This window comes from Panulirus ornatus, chromosome 20 (assembly GCF_036320965.1).
Source record: "Panulirus ornatus isolate Po-2019 chromosome 20, ASM3632096v1, whole genome shotgun sequence".
NCBI classification, from domain to species: Eukaryota; Metazoa; Arthropoda; class Malacostraca; order Decapoda; family Palinuridae; genus Panulirus; species Panulirus ornatus.
Window position 1 is genome coordinate 67965942 of NC_092243.1, and position 18520 is coordinate 67984461.

The window sequence follows — 18520 nt, forward strand, 5'->3', positions numbered from 1 at the left end:
AAAACTTAACTTGAGATTCACAAGAGGAATCGGGTAAGATAAGCATATGAATCTATAACTAAAGAAAATATAGAGATTTTGAAGGTATTTAATACATAAATATGATCCTCTTTTTGTTTGTGAAAATGTTTTTATATATCTATAAAGGCGCCATGAAATGTTGTTATGATTACATTATGAAAACAAATCGCGATATTCACAAATAAGAATAAGATTACACTAGAGTTGACAGTGTAGAAAGACTTATTTATTGTAACAGAATTTAAATGGAGTAATGGGAAATGCTGTCATCATCTGCATGAATAAATAGCGGTGTCGTAAAAGCAACTTGGTCGATCACCGTACAGCCTCTACTAATTGAAACAAATATGGTAAAAGAAATTCCTCAGTCTTCGCTCGTGTTGCATATATAGCCAACAACAGATAATTTTCTCATTATGATCTCTTTATCAATAAGAAATCTGGAGATTTCCCATTGATAGTTTGCTAAACTTTATGCAAATATTCAACGTTCTCATTACAGGATTTTGTTTTAATCAAGTTAACCTAAATCAGTATTCTTCTTTAGTGACACAAATATGTAGATTCATAAAGAGCTGTGTACTTGTAGTCGACGTATGTCGCGTTTTATGGTGGACACATAATACAAAATCAACTTAATTCAATTGGATGTCGGGAGGGTTAATATTTATCGTCAGCCATTTCCCATATATCTAACTATTCACCCCCATTTCATCTTCCTCTGAACGTTGGTATAAACATCATCAATTCCCAATATATTTATTCATTTTCTTTCCTTCATTATTGAGAATTTTATATATGAAATCCCTCACATTTCCTATATTCCTGGTTTCAAAGGGTAGTTCACCTGTTAGCCCGGGTGACCTGGTTATGTATGGCTGTTGTAATGTGAATTCCTCCTCTATCTCGTAATGCCACCTTTCCTCTGAGGATAAGACATTTGTTCTACAAAATGTGATAAATCTATGCTTGTCTATTAACGTATAGAGTCTCTTTAAGTCTTTTTTTTTCTTTCCAATTCCTAAAAATTTCTACACTTGAGACCGCCTCCATCTCCCTCCCTTCCCCAGGTTCTAGTATCCCATTCCTTCATTAACTTAACCATTTCATGCCTTATCTTTACTTTTGAAGATCATAATTGTCTTTTTTTTTTATCTTGAAAACTTTCCGTTTCTCTCATCAAATTTTATTATACATTGTGCTTCCTTTGTGTTTGGTTGTCCTTAATTTGAAGGATCTGTTAATGATATGTCGTACTTAAACAATCCTTGCTTTCATCATGGATGTTCCTATAATCTTCCCCCATCGTGTTGTTTCCTGGGTATATTTCCGTGATCCTAAAATCTGTCTATTTGGCTATATGATTCTCCACTAACTAAAATATTCCATTTTCTATTTTTTTATAGTATGTTATTCTTATTAATGCTTATTACAGTTTTTGTATCCTATAAGCAGCACTATACATTTTGAATTTTTTTTTTCATTGAAAAAATACTTTTGGTTGACCATTCTTTTAATAAATTCACGAACTTGAATATTTCCTTAATGAAAACGTCAATTACATGAATTCTGACATCTAAAGCGCCGTAGAAATAGCAATACATTTTTTACAAATTATATCAAATTTACCTTATATATTGTGACTATAGAATCTAAAAGTATTTCTATTCATATCAATACCATAACATTATATTAATATCGGGATTTTCCTAAAGTTGCTTTTGAATTAAATATTTACTTCTTTTTAGACAGTAATGCGCAGGTTTAAATAAAGGAATAAACAGATACATGTTCTAAGGACGATCCTACTGGCTCACTAAACATTTGAATAAAGGAATATTAGGCCATGTTGGACTTAATTCCACCAAGCACGTCAAATTAATTTTTGACACGGGTAAATTTGGAACATAAATTGTGTAGAAACAATACTGTATGCCATTATGTATTTACAATACTCTACATAAGCGTAATATATATATATATATATATATATATATATATATATATATATATATATATATATATATATATATATATATTTAATTCATTATACTTTGTCGCTGTCTCCCACTTTAGTGAGGTAGCGCAAGGAAACAGACGAAAGAATGGCTCAACCCACCCACATACACATGTATATACATAAACGCTCACACACACACCTATACAGTTCAGCGTATACATACATACACAGACATATACATATATACACATGCACATATTCATACATGCTGCCTTCATCCATTCCCGCCGCCACCCGTCGTCTCCCAAGTCAGCGTCGGGAAGAGACGAACACATAATCCGCTCACGTATAACCAAAATATGTCGTCTATACTCTGGTACAAAACCTCGAAATATACTAAATTTGGCTTACATATATCAAAGTTAGCATGGTGTAGGCCATCCATATTGCCTAAGTTGTGTTCAGATGAGCTGAGGGAACTTAATGTACAAGATAAAAAGACTCGTGGCTGAAGAAAAATATTATTAATCCGCTTTAGGGCCTCTCACCAAGTCGCTCTGTCAAACCCAATTAATATCTTAACGGTGTAAGAGAATTAATAAGCGATTTATCTCAAATTATAAAAAACATCATAAACTATAAAATAACCAAGGAACGATAAACAAGCTTAAACTTAATGAGGAATTAAAAAAAAAAAAAAAAGTGTATATTGGCAAGTAGCGCGCTAAGAGCCGAGAAAAAAAAATGGTGTCATCTCATTTATACAGTGATAACTATTTGTGTGTTGCTGTGGGGAACGAGTTTTACATTCGTGTTGCCCTGCAACTTATCCTTGTATGTAAATAAAGTCTTTATTCTTGTAGTGGTTAGCATGACTGACCTTCACCCATGCACAGCCCGCCTGGGATCAAACCCGCATGGATTCGAGTCATGGTAGTGGGAGCAAGCCCACAGTCCACACAGCTGTTCATCCTTCCTTAGATACTGGACGATGGAATAAGTACCTGGCATATGCGAGAGTTGTCTGTTTACGTACATAGGAGTAAACCCGTAGTCCATATATAAGAGGTTAAGAAGACGGGGCAACACGTTTCTAAAACCTTTTTCCCGTAAAACACACACACACACACACAAACAAAAACACCAATATACAATAATCACACTCACACAGCCTAAGCCACGTACCCTGTTCATGCACTAGCATATCTTTGTATGCTTGGATAACGTGGACGTCATTCCACATCTCTCCATTGCTTCTGGAGATGTTTAAGTTGCTTCACAACGACATTTGTTGTGTGATATGTAGTTATTACCATATCATTTCTGATCTCGACCCGTCCATATCATTACTACGGCCATGTTAAGTGTCGATACCATGACTCATAACTTATCAATCATTGTACTTCCTTACATACGTAGAAACACACACACACACACAAAGTGGAGAGGGAAGAAAGATTACTACTCACGTATTTCTGTCCAACGAGGTTGTTCATGGGCGGAGTCCGGCCGTGGAGGGTGTGGTGAGAAACCATTCTTATATCTCTTTCTAAAAACAGACACGGAGGAAGACAAAAAAAAAAAAAAAGAATTTTCCTCCAAGGTTTTGTCTGGGGTGCTTGGGTGTGCACGGTTCTATTCAGGATGAAAAGAAAGGATAGAAATAGAGTCTACGTTCGATGACAGATACCTAGATATTTTCTGGCTCTAAGTGACACTAAGTTGAGGGAGGGAAAGGAGAAGAATGGTTCCGAAACGGGCATCAGGTTTTGACAAGAAAAAATCCTTAACATCATTTACAAACAATTTATCCACTCCACTCTAAATTACACCTAATTGCCGAGTCTTCGCTCCTCCCAGAAGCGAATATAACAATGCTGCAAACAACCTAAAATAGTTTCCACATATTTACTGTCTGCTTAGTTACCACAATCACTCAACACACACACACAAAAAAAGAATATTCTCCCATTACATGTCCTCTGGCTGCTCTATCACTCCATCTCTCGAGGAACTATTCACTGTCCTTATTGTTTATATCTTTTAAGAACTTGAAGTGTGTGATCAGGTCACCCCTCACTCTTCTCTCTTCCAAGTGGGTTAGTTTAAAGCCTTCACAGTCTCTCCCTGTAACGTAGCTCATTTATATTCTGGTACGATGTTTGCTGCCCTCTTCTAGACCTTCTGTATGAGCTGTTTGTGTTTTAGGTGTGGTAAACCAAACCTGAGAAGTTCCTTCTAGTTATGGCCTTATGTATAATATAAAAAAACTTACCAAATATTCCCTTATTCTTATAGGAAATATTTGGTAGGCAACCAACAACCAGGGAAGTATATTACCAGTGCTACCACTCCCCCTGGGTATTGGGAGGGTTAGTGAAGGCTACGTGGTGAGCCAGGACGTCAGTGGTTGTCAAGTTGCACTCCTCTGACCTAAGTAGTTAGTCTTTTATTTCTAATTCATCCGCACATGGCCTACTAACATTCTGGCCACAAACATACAATCTCTCCTTGTCATACATAGCACTTGAGATCACTTAAGTCACACAGCTTATTCTTCTCTAATTCTATATTTTCCTGGGGTGAGCACTATGCACTAGCCCTGCCTTTTGACCAAATGGTAGGAGCTATAGACAGAAAGTAGTCTATTAGGAAGGAGCATTAGGTACAAACATTAGATAGGAGCATGAGGTAGACGTAGTCAGCAGGCACATTAGGACTTGCCCTCTGCCAGTGGCTTGTTAAAGGTGAGGCACTAAAGGCTAAGAAGTGGCACCGAAGTTCACTAGATATGGAGATTTTTGCTATGGCCACCTCCTTGAAGGAGTCCTTGGTTGGTGCAGGCATAAGATATATATAGACACAAATAAAGAGAGTAAAAAAGAAAATTGAAGTTGACAAGTCATGAACAGGAGAAAAACTGAGTTACATTGGAACCTGCAGTAGGTGGAAAAAGGTTGAAGTGCCAAATGTACAAGAAGCTCACAGGATGGAGTGCATCTTAACTCTGATGCATGGATGTGAAAGCCATGTTTTTATATTCAGTAAATCATGATAGCTAAATCTTAAAAGCAGTAAAACTGCACAGTATTGCTGGAATTAGGATACCCCAGAAGTGTTTTGAGTGCTCAGTGAAAAGTTAAAAACACTTGTGTAAGTGTGAAAACTCATGTTTTATTCCAACACAGTCAACAGAGGATGAGGATGTGTATAAATGATCTGAGAGGCAGTACATAAAGTCAGACCATGAATTACTTTTACCGCCTTAGGTGTCAAACAATATGACAAACCAGAGAAAAATTTTGCACATAATTCTTGCATCTGGCTACTTATTAATAGCCCTGCTTTCCTTATGTGAGAATATGTGAAGCCACCAGTGACACTAATCCTGTCATTGCCATTATGCAATAATATCACAATCATGCTTATCATCCCTATCAAGACGACAGGAAAGGCAGTGTTCAGTTTGAAATCCATTGTGCACAGTGACAAAAGCAATGTATTGTCTGACTGTACCTGAATCACTTGGCAGAATTGAAAATGAAGTTAATGATGGACTGATATAGAATGGTATGGTTAGGCATAGGATTTGCCTATCAAAGTACACAGGCATTTAGCAGCACTAAGTTAGGTTCAGGTCAATCAAATCCATAACAGCAACTTTCAGTCAAGTTAGGGAAAAATAGTATGCAGCCACCAGAGGAGGGTGAGCTTAGGTCAGATTAAGTCAATCAAACCATAAGGGTCAGGTCTGGTGTGACAAGGTCAGACATACCTTAGTAATATTCAAACTAATTTCTAAGGTTCAAGAATTTGTATTGCAAAATCCTTGCCATTCACTGCATTATTTCAAAGACTTCTCTTCCAACAACATAAATATAAAGTGGAATGAACTGATAACATAATCATTGCTATTCACTGCAATATATTAAAGCTTTGATTTCCAACATCAGATGTTTAAACTTAAAGTGGCATGAACTAAATGCAAGATCCATGCCATTCATTGCATTATGTTAAAGTTTTCATCTCCAACATCAAAGGAATTTAAACACAAAAGTGGGATCATCTAATTGCAAGCCCCTTAACATGCACTGCATTATATTAAAGTTTTATATTCCAAAACCACAAGTTTAACTGCAGAGAAATGAACTAACTGCATACACACTATCAAAAAGCAAGATTTTTTGTTCATACTTGAATGCCAGTTCCCACATTAGCTAAATATCTTAGCCATGACAAAACCTGGATAAACACTGAAAATAATCATTCACTAAGAGTATTAACATTACCACATATTACAGTTGTCAAGAAAGACTGATTACATATTGCAGGTGGTGGCGTTATGGTCTGTGAATGAAATCCTAAATGCAAGGAGGCTACATAAAAATGACATCAATACATACAACTTTCTGTACATCACTATGAAAATAATACAATAAGAAAAATTGTTGGTCTAAAGTGCACAGACCCCGAACACAATGCAAAAGAAAATAACATTACTTTATACAAAAAACTGTCTACAAATAAACACAGAGAAATAATAGCTGTAGCTTTAATCAATCCTAACATTAATTGGAATTTCTCAATAGGTGACCACAAGGGAAACATTTATCAAATTAATAAGACTGCTTTTTAACCGTTAAACAGTGGTCTTGTTAACATAAATCAAAGTTTTCTTAAGAAACAGTGGCTTTTCCTACCTCTGTTTAATATCCAGCTGACTTATTGTACCATCGGTATCCTACAGATATATCTTCCATCATTAAGAAGGTGAGGGAAAAAATTCTATCCTCAGTAACCCTATAACCACTGTTATGAGTAGATGGACATCTGCCTGAAGGTAACACACATATGGTGACCCAGTGGAAAATATGTAAGTTGTTGGATCACCTAAGTTATTGAGAGGAACATTTATGATTTGTATAAGTTGGTAAGGAAGGTGAAGAAGCTTTAAGAAATCTGAAGAAATAAGTGACTTATAGTGAATTATGTGGCAGATTACATAAGAAGGAGAGGAAGGTGTTCTCAGTGAACTTGCTCTTATGGAGGAAAGTATACAAGAATTGTTGCTGATTTTTTCTGTGCACTCTTGGGGTAATGGAGGACTTTGCTATAGATGATATAAAAAGATCTCAAATATCTCCAAGAAAAGAAAACTTCCAATATCCTTCAGTCACACTTCAACCACTTAATCTCCTCACACTTAATTGCAATGTAATATTTCTACATATATTAACTTCTTTTTTATGCTTGTTGCTGTTTCCTGCATTAGCACGGTAGCATCAGCAATAAACGAAGAAAGGCTGCATTCACACATCCATTCTCCTATATGCAACCAGTCCCCACAGATATTTTCATGGTTTACCCCAGCTACTCCACATACCCTGGTTCAGTCCATTCACAGCACATCAACCCCTGTATACCATATTGCTGCAGTTCACTCCAACCCATGCATGCCTTTTGCCCTCTTGCATGTTCAGGTCCTGATCACTCAAAATCTTTTTCACTCCATCCTTCCAATGCCAATTTGGCCTCCTTGTCCCCTCCACTCCTGGCACATATATCCTCTCCTCACTCATTCATTCCATACATTATTCACCAAAAATTATGTGCCATTTATGTAAAATAAGCATATACATGTCAAACACATCATTAAAACCCCCTCCAGGGGATTTAACTTGCAGGGAACCAAGCCATTACAAACGTAATAATATAACTTTCTGTGATTATTCTTTTACTTTTAAATGTAAATCTATAGAAGAATTTTTGTTTTGTTTTGTACATTCTGTGATGGAATTTCTGCACCAAGCCTGCTGTTTATGGGTTAAGTCAAATGATCATGACCCTATACAGTATAACAATAAATTAAACATAATCCTACCCACAGAGATCTTATTAGCTTTTGTGAAGGTGGTGAAAAGTCAGGCAACAGATGTTACAATATCATCGGATTCATTGCAAAATTCTTATTTGATTCTACAGGAAACAATGTGATGATACCAAATTTTAGATTAATCATCTATAAAATACATCATGATAATTATAAACAGTATAAACAGTATTCAAAGGAATGAAGTACTTACTGAATAAAAGTTAGTGTCCACAAAAAGCCTTGTCCTGTCCCACATATATTTTCAAATATGTCACACTCACACTTTATAAACTACTTAGACATCTCCTGTTTGGCCTTATCATCTGCAGAAAGCTGTTCATTGAACTGGCATGTTCCTGAAGTATTCTAGATCCATGTTTTGGGTCCATAAGGTCTTGATCTTCTGAATGAGGAAAGGTGGTTAAGAGGTGTTGCAGGAAGTTGCTGTGGTCTGAGCACCCAGTGCAACTAAAAATCTCACGTGTACCCATATTTTCTTGCTTCTAGAATTCAGGCTTTCTTCGCCTTAGAAAGGTAAGAGCCAACCATCCTGAAGCAAAGTTGGAAGAAATACAGCACCCAGAAGAGCAGAAGAGAAATCCTCAAAATGAATTAGCAGACAGAAAGAATAAAGAAAGAACATCCTTCCTTTGAGGTAGCCTGAGGCACACTGAGGTGGGTTGCTGGTGCTCACACCATCAGAATATACAATGACTTCACCCTGAGAGCATCATGTGCTTGTGCCCACAGTACACCTTAGCCATGAATTGCCTTATGGTGGCTGACAAGGCTTTTTTGCAGATGCTGTAATTCTGAAAAGGTCAACCTGGCCTGATGTCCCCTCTTATAATGCTGAAAGAAGTAAGCTGACAAAGAGCAATTCTAATCATTACAATATTCAACAAGCCACTACAATAAACGTATGTGCAGTATGGCTGGAAGATCAAGAATGTAACATCCATTCACAAAAAAGGAGACTGAAAATGTCTCAAATTACTGACCTATCAGTCTTAGTTTGCTCTTTAGCAAAATGTGAGAAAATAATCAGGGACAAAATAATTAAAGCCTTAAAAGACAGTAAAGCCTAATTATCAACATGGGTTTCACAAGATATCTTTTCTATTTTTTCATGTCTGTCATTTACTGCCTTAATGAGGTAGCATCTGAGGTAGATGATTGAACTTTAAAGGGGATAAAAATCATACTTGTCCCCTTTTGTTCCTTCTGTTGGAAAAAAAAAATAATGCAGGAGAGGAAGATATATTCCCCTTCTCCTGTCCCTATTAGTCACCTTCAATGAAATGTAGAAGTGCATTGCATTCTTTCTCCTCCAGTCCCAGGAATAGTAATAAAAGATCATATGTAACAAATTTAATAAATTCTTTAATCATATAAATAAATTCTTGTTGTAGCTTTATCTTTGTTTAATGAACTAATCATTTCATGCTTTAGCAACATGATGATGAATGGAGCATTCTTTTGCCCATGCCATGCCAGCTACTATTGAATTTGGATAAACTATGTTTGTGTATTATCTTTTCATAAAAATGTGAATACATTAATGTGGATTTTCTTCAAGTGATGAGGTATGTTCTTGGACAGTAACTTGTTGTGAGATGTGCTGCATCTCAAGTATCCATCCAGATTTCTTGACTTAACTTTTTCTTTTTTTATAATCATAATTTGCCATTTCCTGTGTTAATGAGGTCGTGCCAAGAACAGATGAAAAAAGGCTTCATTCATTCACATCCATCCTCTAACTGTCATGTGTAATGTACTGGAACCACAACATCCTATCCACAATCAGGACCCAAAGACCTTTCCATGGTTTAACCTGGCTGATTCATATGCTCTGGTTCAGTCTACCGACATGTTGCCCCATGTATACCACACCACACCAATTCACTCTATCCCATGTAAGCCTTTAACCTTCTTGTATGTTCAAGCCCAATGTACTCAAAATTTTTTCAATCCATCTCTCAATTTCTAATTCAATCTATCTTTTCTCCTCGTCCCCTACACTTCTAACACATATATACTCTTTGTCAACCTTTCTCACTCATTCTATCCTTATGTCCAAACTGTTTCAGCTCACCCTCTTTGACTCAACCACACTCATTACCACACCGCTCCCTTATCCTTTTATTAGCAACAAGGTCAAACCATCTCATACCACAAAAATTAAGATTTACACGTATATCATTAGATGCAATGGTTTGGACATATGGAGAGAATAAGTAAGAAGAGGTTGAAAAAGAAGATATATGTATCAGAAGTGGAGGGGACAGGGAGAAGGGGAAGACCAAACTGGAGTCAGAAGGATGAAGTGAAAAAGATTTTACATGGCCAAAGGATTGAGCATGCAGGAGGGGTGAAATATGTGCTCAGGATAGAGTAATTGGAACACTGTGATATACAGGGGGCATTGTGCTGTCAATAGACTGAACCAGGGTATGTGAAGAGGACAGGGAAAACAATGGATAGGTCTGTTGGCCTAGTAGTGGACAGGGTGTAGTGGTTCTGGTGCACTGCACATGAGAGCTAGAGAATGGATGGGAATGAGTGTGGCTTTTTTTTGTCTGTTCCTGGAACTACCTCCCTGAAGCTGAAAATGGCAGACAAGTATGAAAAATAATGTTTCTTATCTATTTATAGTTATTCCACTATACCTTTCTGAATGAAAGTCTTAGTGTTACCCCAGGACCCTTTGGTATATATATTCATATTTATTATCTTATTATACTTTGTCGCTGTCTCTTACGTTAGTGAGGTAGCGCAAGGAAACAGACAAAAGAATGGCCCAACCCACCCACATACACGTATATACATAAACGCCCACACACGTACATATACATACCTATACATTTCAACGTATACATACACAGACATATACATATGTACACATGCACATATTCATACATGCTGCCTTCATCCATTCCCACTGCCACCCCACCACACATGAAATGACACCCCCTTTCCCCCCTGTGCGTGCGAGGTAGTGCTAGGAAAGGAAAACAAAGGCCACATTCGTCCACACTCAGACTCTAGCTGTCATGTGTAGTGCACCGAAACCATAGCTCCCTTACCACATCCAGGCCCCACAAAACTTTCCATGGTTTATCCCAGATGCTTCACATATATAATTCCCCCAGGACTCCTTTCTATGGAAAAGTCCTGTTGTTACCCAAGATATCTTTCCAGATCTTTCTACAGCCTAAGGCTGTGCTACTTCCTGTAACAGGAAAATGTGGAATTCTTTGGAGTGAGTCCTTCCAATGATACAGTCTGTCTATAGTTGACTTTTCACTTGCCTTGGAACCTCATGCTTGTGAAGTCCAGTAATTACCCACCCACCCTTCACTTCCACTGATACAAGTAATGCAAGTTTACTTTATAGAATTCTCCTGTTACAGGTCCCAACAACATATCAAGCTTTTTCATAAAACAAATTGGCCCATTTGGTAACATGAATAATCTGGAAAATTGCCAACATAATACCAAACCTAAAACCTTCCAAAAGAGTAATGGCTAAACAAGAAGTTTGTAAGAAAGAACATGTAGAAGTACTCTTTTAGTATCAAGGCAGATGATTGAAATAACCTATATGATGGAATTACAGATAGTATAATAAAAGTTTAAACAGATGTCTGATGGTTAAGAAAGCTCAGGAGATGGGGATTTCAAGTGTGTACAACTACCTTTCCATACTGTACAAATACATAATTATGAACAGGCAATCATAAGAGCTTATTTGTCCTCTAAAACATTATGCCCATCTAAAGAATAAAAATTCATATTTGAGGTCTATGTACGATCAATTCAAGTTGCCCTTAGCCAACACATGATTACAGCTAACTACTATGCAAAAGCCACTATTCCAGTACTTTAACAAACCTGACTATCAGACTATACCTAGCATTGACAAATTTCTTCATCATCCTGAGCTCAATGTGCAAAGGAAGCAGATAAATTTTCTCAGGATCAACAAAAGGAGGATTGATGACATTCTTCTTCAATGGAGTCAGTGATGTTTGTTTTGGCCACATTTTCATTACATAATTATTTTTCTTGTCCCTGTTGTTCCACTCACAGAGGAAACAACAGAACTTTGTGTAACCAAGTTGCATTCCAAGTAAAAGTGCCACAACCTTTAGGTCACCACATACATTCCACTTAAAGTCCCCCTACTTCATTTTTTCCAAAAGAAGCTTCATGTTATCATAAAATTCCTTCATGTTAGCTGTGCGAGTCAGAGGAATGGAAGGGGACTTATTTCTGTTGTGAAGCAGAAACACTTTCAAGCTTACTTTTGATGCGTCAATATACAAGCACCACCACTCATCTGTGTTATATTCGTGGCCACGTGACTCCATAAGAGAATGAACTTCATTGCAAAACACCAAACCATCATCAAGGGAGAAAAATTCTTAAAAAATGACATGATCATGATAAAAATAAACTTTAGTTTCATTCTGGAGAAAATTCCAGTCCTTTATCCTGGAACCCAAAAGTTCAGCTTGCTTCTAAGACAGTCTTAAACTGCAGATAAGATCATTAAGATCATGATTCAGCAAATGTCATTCACTTGAAGAACAGCTTCTTTCAAATGTCGGATCCATATTGTTCTCTACTTGGTCTACTTTCTCATCACTAGACTCATCGTCACTCAAGTGTCATTTTGCTTGGAGGATTTGGCAGAGGTGTATGATGTCACCAAGGCAGTTTAATCTGTTTATGGATGGGGTGGTGAGGGAGGCAGATGCAAGGTGTGTTCGGGAAAGGAGCAAGTATGCAGCCTGTTTGGGGTATGGGGGGCGTGAGAAGTGAGTCAGTTGTTGTTTGCTGATGACAAACCACAACAGGCAGATTTGAGTAAGAAAGCGCAGAGGCTGGCGTCTGAGATGAAAGAGCATGTGAGACGAGAGAGTAGAGAGTAAATGTGAAGCAGAGCAAAGTTATTACGCTTAACAGTGCAAAGACACAAGTTAATTGAGGTTTAGGTTTGAATGTAAAAAATTGGAAGGAAGGGAAGTGTTTTAGATACCTGGGATTGGACATGGCAACATATGGAACCTTGGAAGGTGAAGTGAGTCATACAGTGGGTGAGGGGGGTAAAGATTCTGTGAACAATGTGGAATATGTGAAAAGAAAGGTCACTGTCCAGGAAGGTGAAAATGGGTATGTTTGAAGGTACAGTAGCCCTAGCAATTGTGTATGGATGTGAGGCATGTGCTGAAGATAAGAATGTATGGAAGAGGCTGAATGTACTAGAAATGAAATGTCTGGATATATGTGATGTGAAAAAGGTTGTCCAGGAAGTAAAGACGGGGCAAGAGAGAGAAGCGTGGTATTAAGAAGAGTATGGCTGAGAGATCTGGAGAGAGTGTGGCAAAATGCCTTGGACATATGGAAAGAATGAGTGAGGAGAGGTTGACAAAGATGATGTATGTTTCAGCAATAAAGGAAGAAAAGAAAAGAAAGAGATTGAATTTGAGGTGGAAAGACAGAAAATAACATCTTGAATGCTCGGGGCCTGAATATACAGGAAGGTGAAAGGCATGCATAAGACAGAGATAAGTGCAGTGATGTGGTATACATGCTGTCAGTGGACTAAACCAGGGTATATGAAGCAGATGAGGGAAACCACAGAAAGGTCTATGGGACCTAGTTCTGGATAGGCAACTGTGGTTTTGGTGCAAAACATGTAACAGCTAGAGAACTGATGCGAGTAAATGAGGCTTTTTCTTGATTGTTCTTTGTGATACAAGTAAAGAATTCTTCGACATCCCCACTTTAAACTTTGCCTCATTTAACTGATCTTTCATCCTATCAAAAGTGAATATGTCAAAGCTATAAACCATACAAAATAGTGTACTCAGAACAATCAGTGGATGCCTAGCCACTACAAACAATCAACATCTTTACAACGAAACAAAGATCCTACCAGTATAGTCCCACCTCAACATGCTCAGCATTCAATTCAATGCAACAGCATGAGACCCCTCCCGTCCAAACCACTCTATAACTAAACAATAACCCCTGAGTAAAAATAAAAAGCTTATCCTGCTTCCCTTTTCAGTAATTCTGCTCAAAGATCCCCCTCATCCCCAACAAATAGAACACTGACAAAACACAGACACCCTGAAATAACCAAGCAGGCACAGACAACCTCCCAGCTCAGCCTTAAACTCCAACCCATCAAACATACATCCATCAGAAACCATAGTCCCAGGACAAACACAAGTCATACTTTCCCATCTATGCTCTGGACATCACCCATTACTACAAGACTACAATCACCACTTCAACGATCCCATGGCCCATCATGCTCATGATGCAACTACACTGAAGAAAATATCAAGCACTTTCAACTCAATTTCCCCACACTCTCTGCACACAGATGCACATGCAACATCACAATACTTTATGACCTTTGGTCCCAGCTAGTGGACGTGGCCAGCTTTGCAAGTGCTGCAGGAGCCTCATAAAGACAGGCATGATTTCAGGGCAGGAATTTAGTCAGTATAAACACATACACATACACATATATATCCAGAACAGTATATGTAATAACCCCTGACAGAAATGTATTCAACATGCACCCTCCCTGACTGGTCAAGGCACATCCACTTAATAGAACTCCACTCATCTTAGGTATCGTATAAGACATACATGACATTTACTCCCCATATCACAATCATCAACACACATGCCATAAACAAACTAAATACCCTCAGAACACTTACCAGAGCCAGTTTTGGCAAGGAAATGAATCCTTTAGTATCCTCTAAAAACAGATCATCTGCTCCACCCAAAACTCTTCATCTGCCTGGTCATCCACCCTGTCAAGAGTAGACAACAAAACTGCAAACCACACAAAACAAGGCCCTCAGAACATTAACTAGCTGTCTAGTGACCACAATCACTCAACAACTGCACAACAAACAAAAATAATCATAATTCAAACTCACTTAAATGTCCTCAGCACCCAGTTTTTTGCAACAGCCCTAGACCCCTCCCACCCAAACTGCACCCTAATCTACCACCAACCCTAAGAGGAAATAAGCTTATCCCTGCTTCACACTTTAGCAGTCTCCACTCACACAGCCTTCCTCCCCTTTCCCAGAAAACACAACACTGACTAAACATATCCACATAGTAACGACTTGATAAACACTAACAACCCCGACAAGCTAGTATTAAATCTTACCCCTCCTGACATGGAAGCATCTGAAACTACACTACTCAGGCATGTACAAAAGACTTTCTTACCTTCATTCTCAACACCACTCACCTCTTCAAAATTACAGACACAAATTCACCATATAACCGGAACCATCATGCCCAAGGTATAACTTCCACTGTGAAGCCAATGAACATTTACTCTCAAATGTCTTACATTCATGTCACATTGACAAACATACATCATCCCACCTCTACATGTGGGCAGCTTCCTGGGCAATGTGAGTAACTGAAGAAGGGGTTCCTAAAGCAGAAAATAAAAGTGATGCTGTTTCCTGTGGGGCAGGGCAGCACCAGGAATGGATGAAGGCAAGCAAGTATGAATATGTACATGTGTATATACGTATGTCTTTGTATGCATATGTATATGTACGTATATGTGTATATATTGATATGTATATGTGCATGTATGGGCGTTTATGTATATATATGTGTATATGAGTGGATGGGCCATTCTTCATCCGTTTCCCGGTGCTATCTTGCTGATGCGGGAAACAGCGATTAAGTCTAATGAATATAATGAATATATACATATATGTATGCATGTTATATGGTTGCAAAGCATGGGCTATAGATAGGACTGTGCGGAGGAGGGTGGATGTGTTGAAAGTGAGATGTTTGAGGACAATATGTGGTGTGAGGTGGTTTGATCAAATAAGTAATGAAAGGGTAAGAGAGATGTGTGGTGATACAAAGAATGTGGCTGAGAGAGCAGAAGAGGGTGTATTGAAATGGTTTGGCCACATGGAGAGATTGAGTGAGGAAAGAATGACAAAGAGGATATATGTGTCAGAGGTGGAGGGAACGAGAAGTGGGAGACCAAATTGGAGGTGGAAGGATGGAGTGAAAAAGATTTTGAGCGATCGGGGCCTAAACGTACAGGAGGGTGAAAGGCGTGCAAGGAATAGAGCGAACTGAACAATGTGGTATACAGGGGTCGACGTGCTGTCAGTGGATTGAACCAGGGCATGTGAAGCATCTGGAGTAAACCATGGAAAGTTTTGTGGGGCCTGGATGTGAAAAGGGAGCTGTGGTTTTGACACATGACAATTAGAGACTGAGTGTGAGCAAATGTGGCCCTTGTTGTCTTTTCCTGGTGCTACCTCACGCACACGCAGGGTGATGGGGTGCCATTTCATATGTGGTGGGGTGGCGATGGAAATGGATGAAGGCAGCAAATATGAATATGTACATTTGTATATATGTATGTGTCTGTATACATTGAAATGTAGCGCAAGGAAACAGATGAAAGAATGGCCCAACCCACCCACATACACATGTATATACATACACGTCCACACACGCACATATACATACCTATACATCTCAAGGTATACATATATATACACACACAGGCATATACATATATACACATGTACATAATTCATACTGTTTGCCCTTATTCATTCCCGTTGCCACCCAGCCACACATGAAATGACAACCCCCTTCCCCCACATGTGTGTGAGGTAGCGATAGGAAAAGACACAAAGTCCACATTTGTTCACACTCAGTCTCTAGCTGTCATGTATAATGCACCGAAACCACAGCTCCCTTTCCACATCCAGGCCCCACACAACTTTCCAAGGTTTACCCCAGACACTTCACATGCCCTGGTTCAATCCATTGACAGCACATCGACCCCAGTATACCACATTGTTCCAATTCACGCTATTCCTTGCACGCCTTTCACCCTCCTGCATGTTCAGGCTCTGATCACTCAAAATCTTTTTCACTCCATCTTTCCACCTCCAATTTGGTCTCCCACTTCTCCTCGTTCCCTCCACCTCTGAAACATATATCCTCTTTGTCAATCTTTCATCATTCATTCTCTCCATATAACCAAACCATTTCAAAACACCCTCTTCTGCTCTCTCAACCACACTCTTTTTACCACCACACATCTCTCTTACCCTTTCATTACTTACTCGATCAAACCACCTCACACCATATATTGTCCTCAAACATCTCATTTCCAGCACATCCACCCTCCTCCACATAACTCTATCTATATGCCTCACAACCATATAACATTGTTGGAATCACTTTTCCTTCAAACATACCATTTTTGCTTTCCAAGATAATGTTCTCGACTTCCACACATTTTTCATCGCTCCCAGAACTTTAGCCCCTCCCCCACCCTATGATTCACTTCCGCTTCCATGGTTCCATCCACTGCCAAATCCACTCCCAGATATCTAAAACACTTCACTTCCTCCAGTTTTTCTCCATTCAAACTTACCTCCCAATTGACTTGTCCTTCAACCCTACTGTACCTAATAACCTTGCTCTTATTCACTTTCACTCTTAACTTTCTTCTTTCACACACTTTACCAAACTCAGTCACCAGCTTCTGCAGTTTCTCACCCGAATCAGCCACCAGTGCTGTTCATCAGCGAACAACAACTGACTCACTTCCCAAGCTCTCTCATCCACAACAGACTGCATACTTGTCCCTCTTTCCAAAACTCTTGCATTCACCTCCCTAACAACCCCATCCATAAAATTAAACAACCATAGAGACATCACGCAACCCTGCCGCAAACCAACATTCACTGAGAACCAATCACTTTCCTCTCTTCCTACACGTGCACATGCCTTACATCCTCGATAAAAACTTTTCACTGCTTCTAACAACTTGCCTCCCACACCATATATTCTTAATACCTTCCACATAGCATTTCTATCAACTCTATCATATGCCTTCTCCAGATCCATAAATGCTACATACAAATCCATTTGCTTTTCTAAGTATTTCTCACATACATTCTTCAAAGCAAACATCTGATCCACACATCCTCTACCACTTCTGAAACCACACTGATCTTCCCCAATCGGATGCTCTGTACATACCCTCACCCTCTCAGTCAATACCCTCCCATATAATTTCCCAGGAATATTCAACAAACTTATACCTCTGTAATTTGAGCACTCACTTTTATCCCCTTTCCCTTTGTACAATGGCACTATGCAAGCATTCCGCCAATCGTCAGGCACCTCACCATGAGTCATACATACATTAAATAACCTTACCAACCAGTCAACAATACAGTCACCCCCCTTTTTTAATAAATTCCACTGCAATACCATCCAAACCCACTGCCTTGCCGGCTTTCATATATACATATATATATATATATATATATAAAACATGAACTAACTATACTCTTAGAAAAAATAAATAAAATGATATCATGATTCGTGATGGTAAATCACATATTTCTAACAGTGCTCTTTATGAAAATGAGACAATTTAATATGTAAATATGACTCACTTGATACTGTTCTTACTGGGACTGAACTACCTCTCCTGTTTGCTCTATGGGGGTTTATCATTATTTCTGTTTTTCTTTACATCAGAAATGCAAATTCTGGTCTTCTCAATCATATTTTCACTAATGTACTTTTACTGCCTTTTCATAATACTC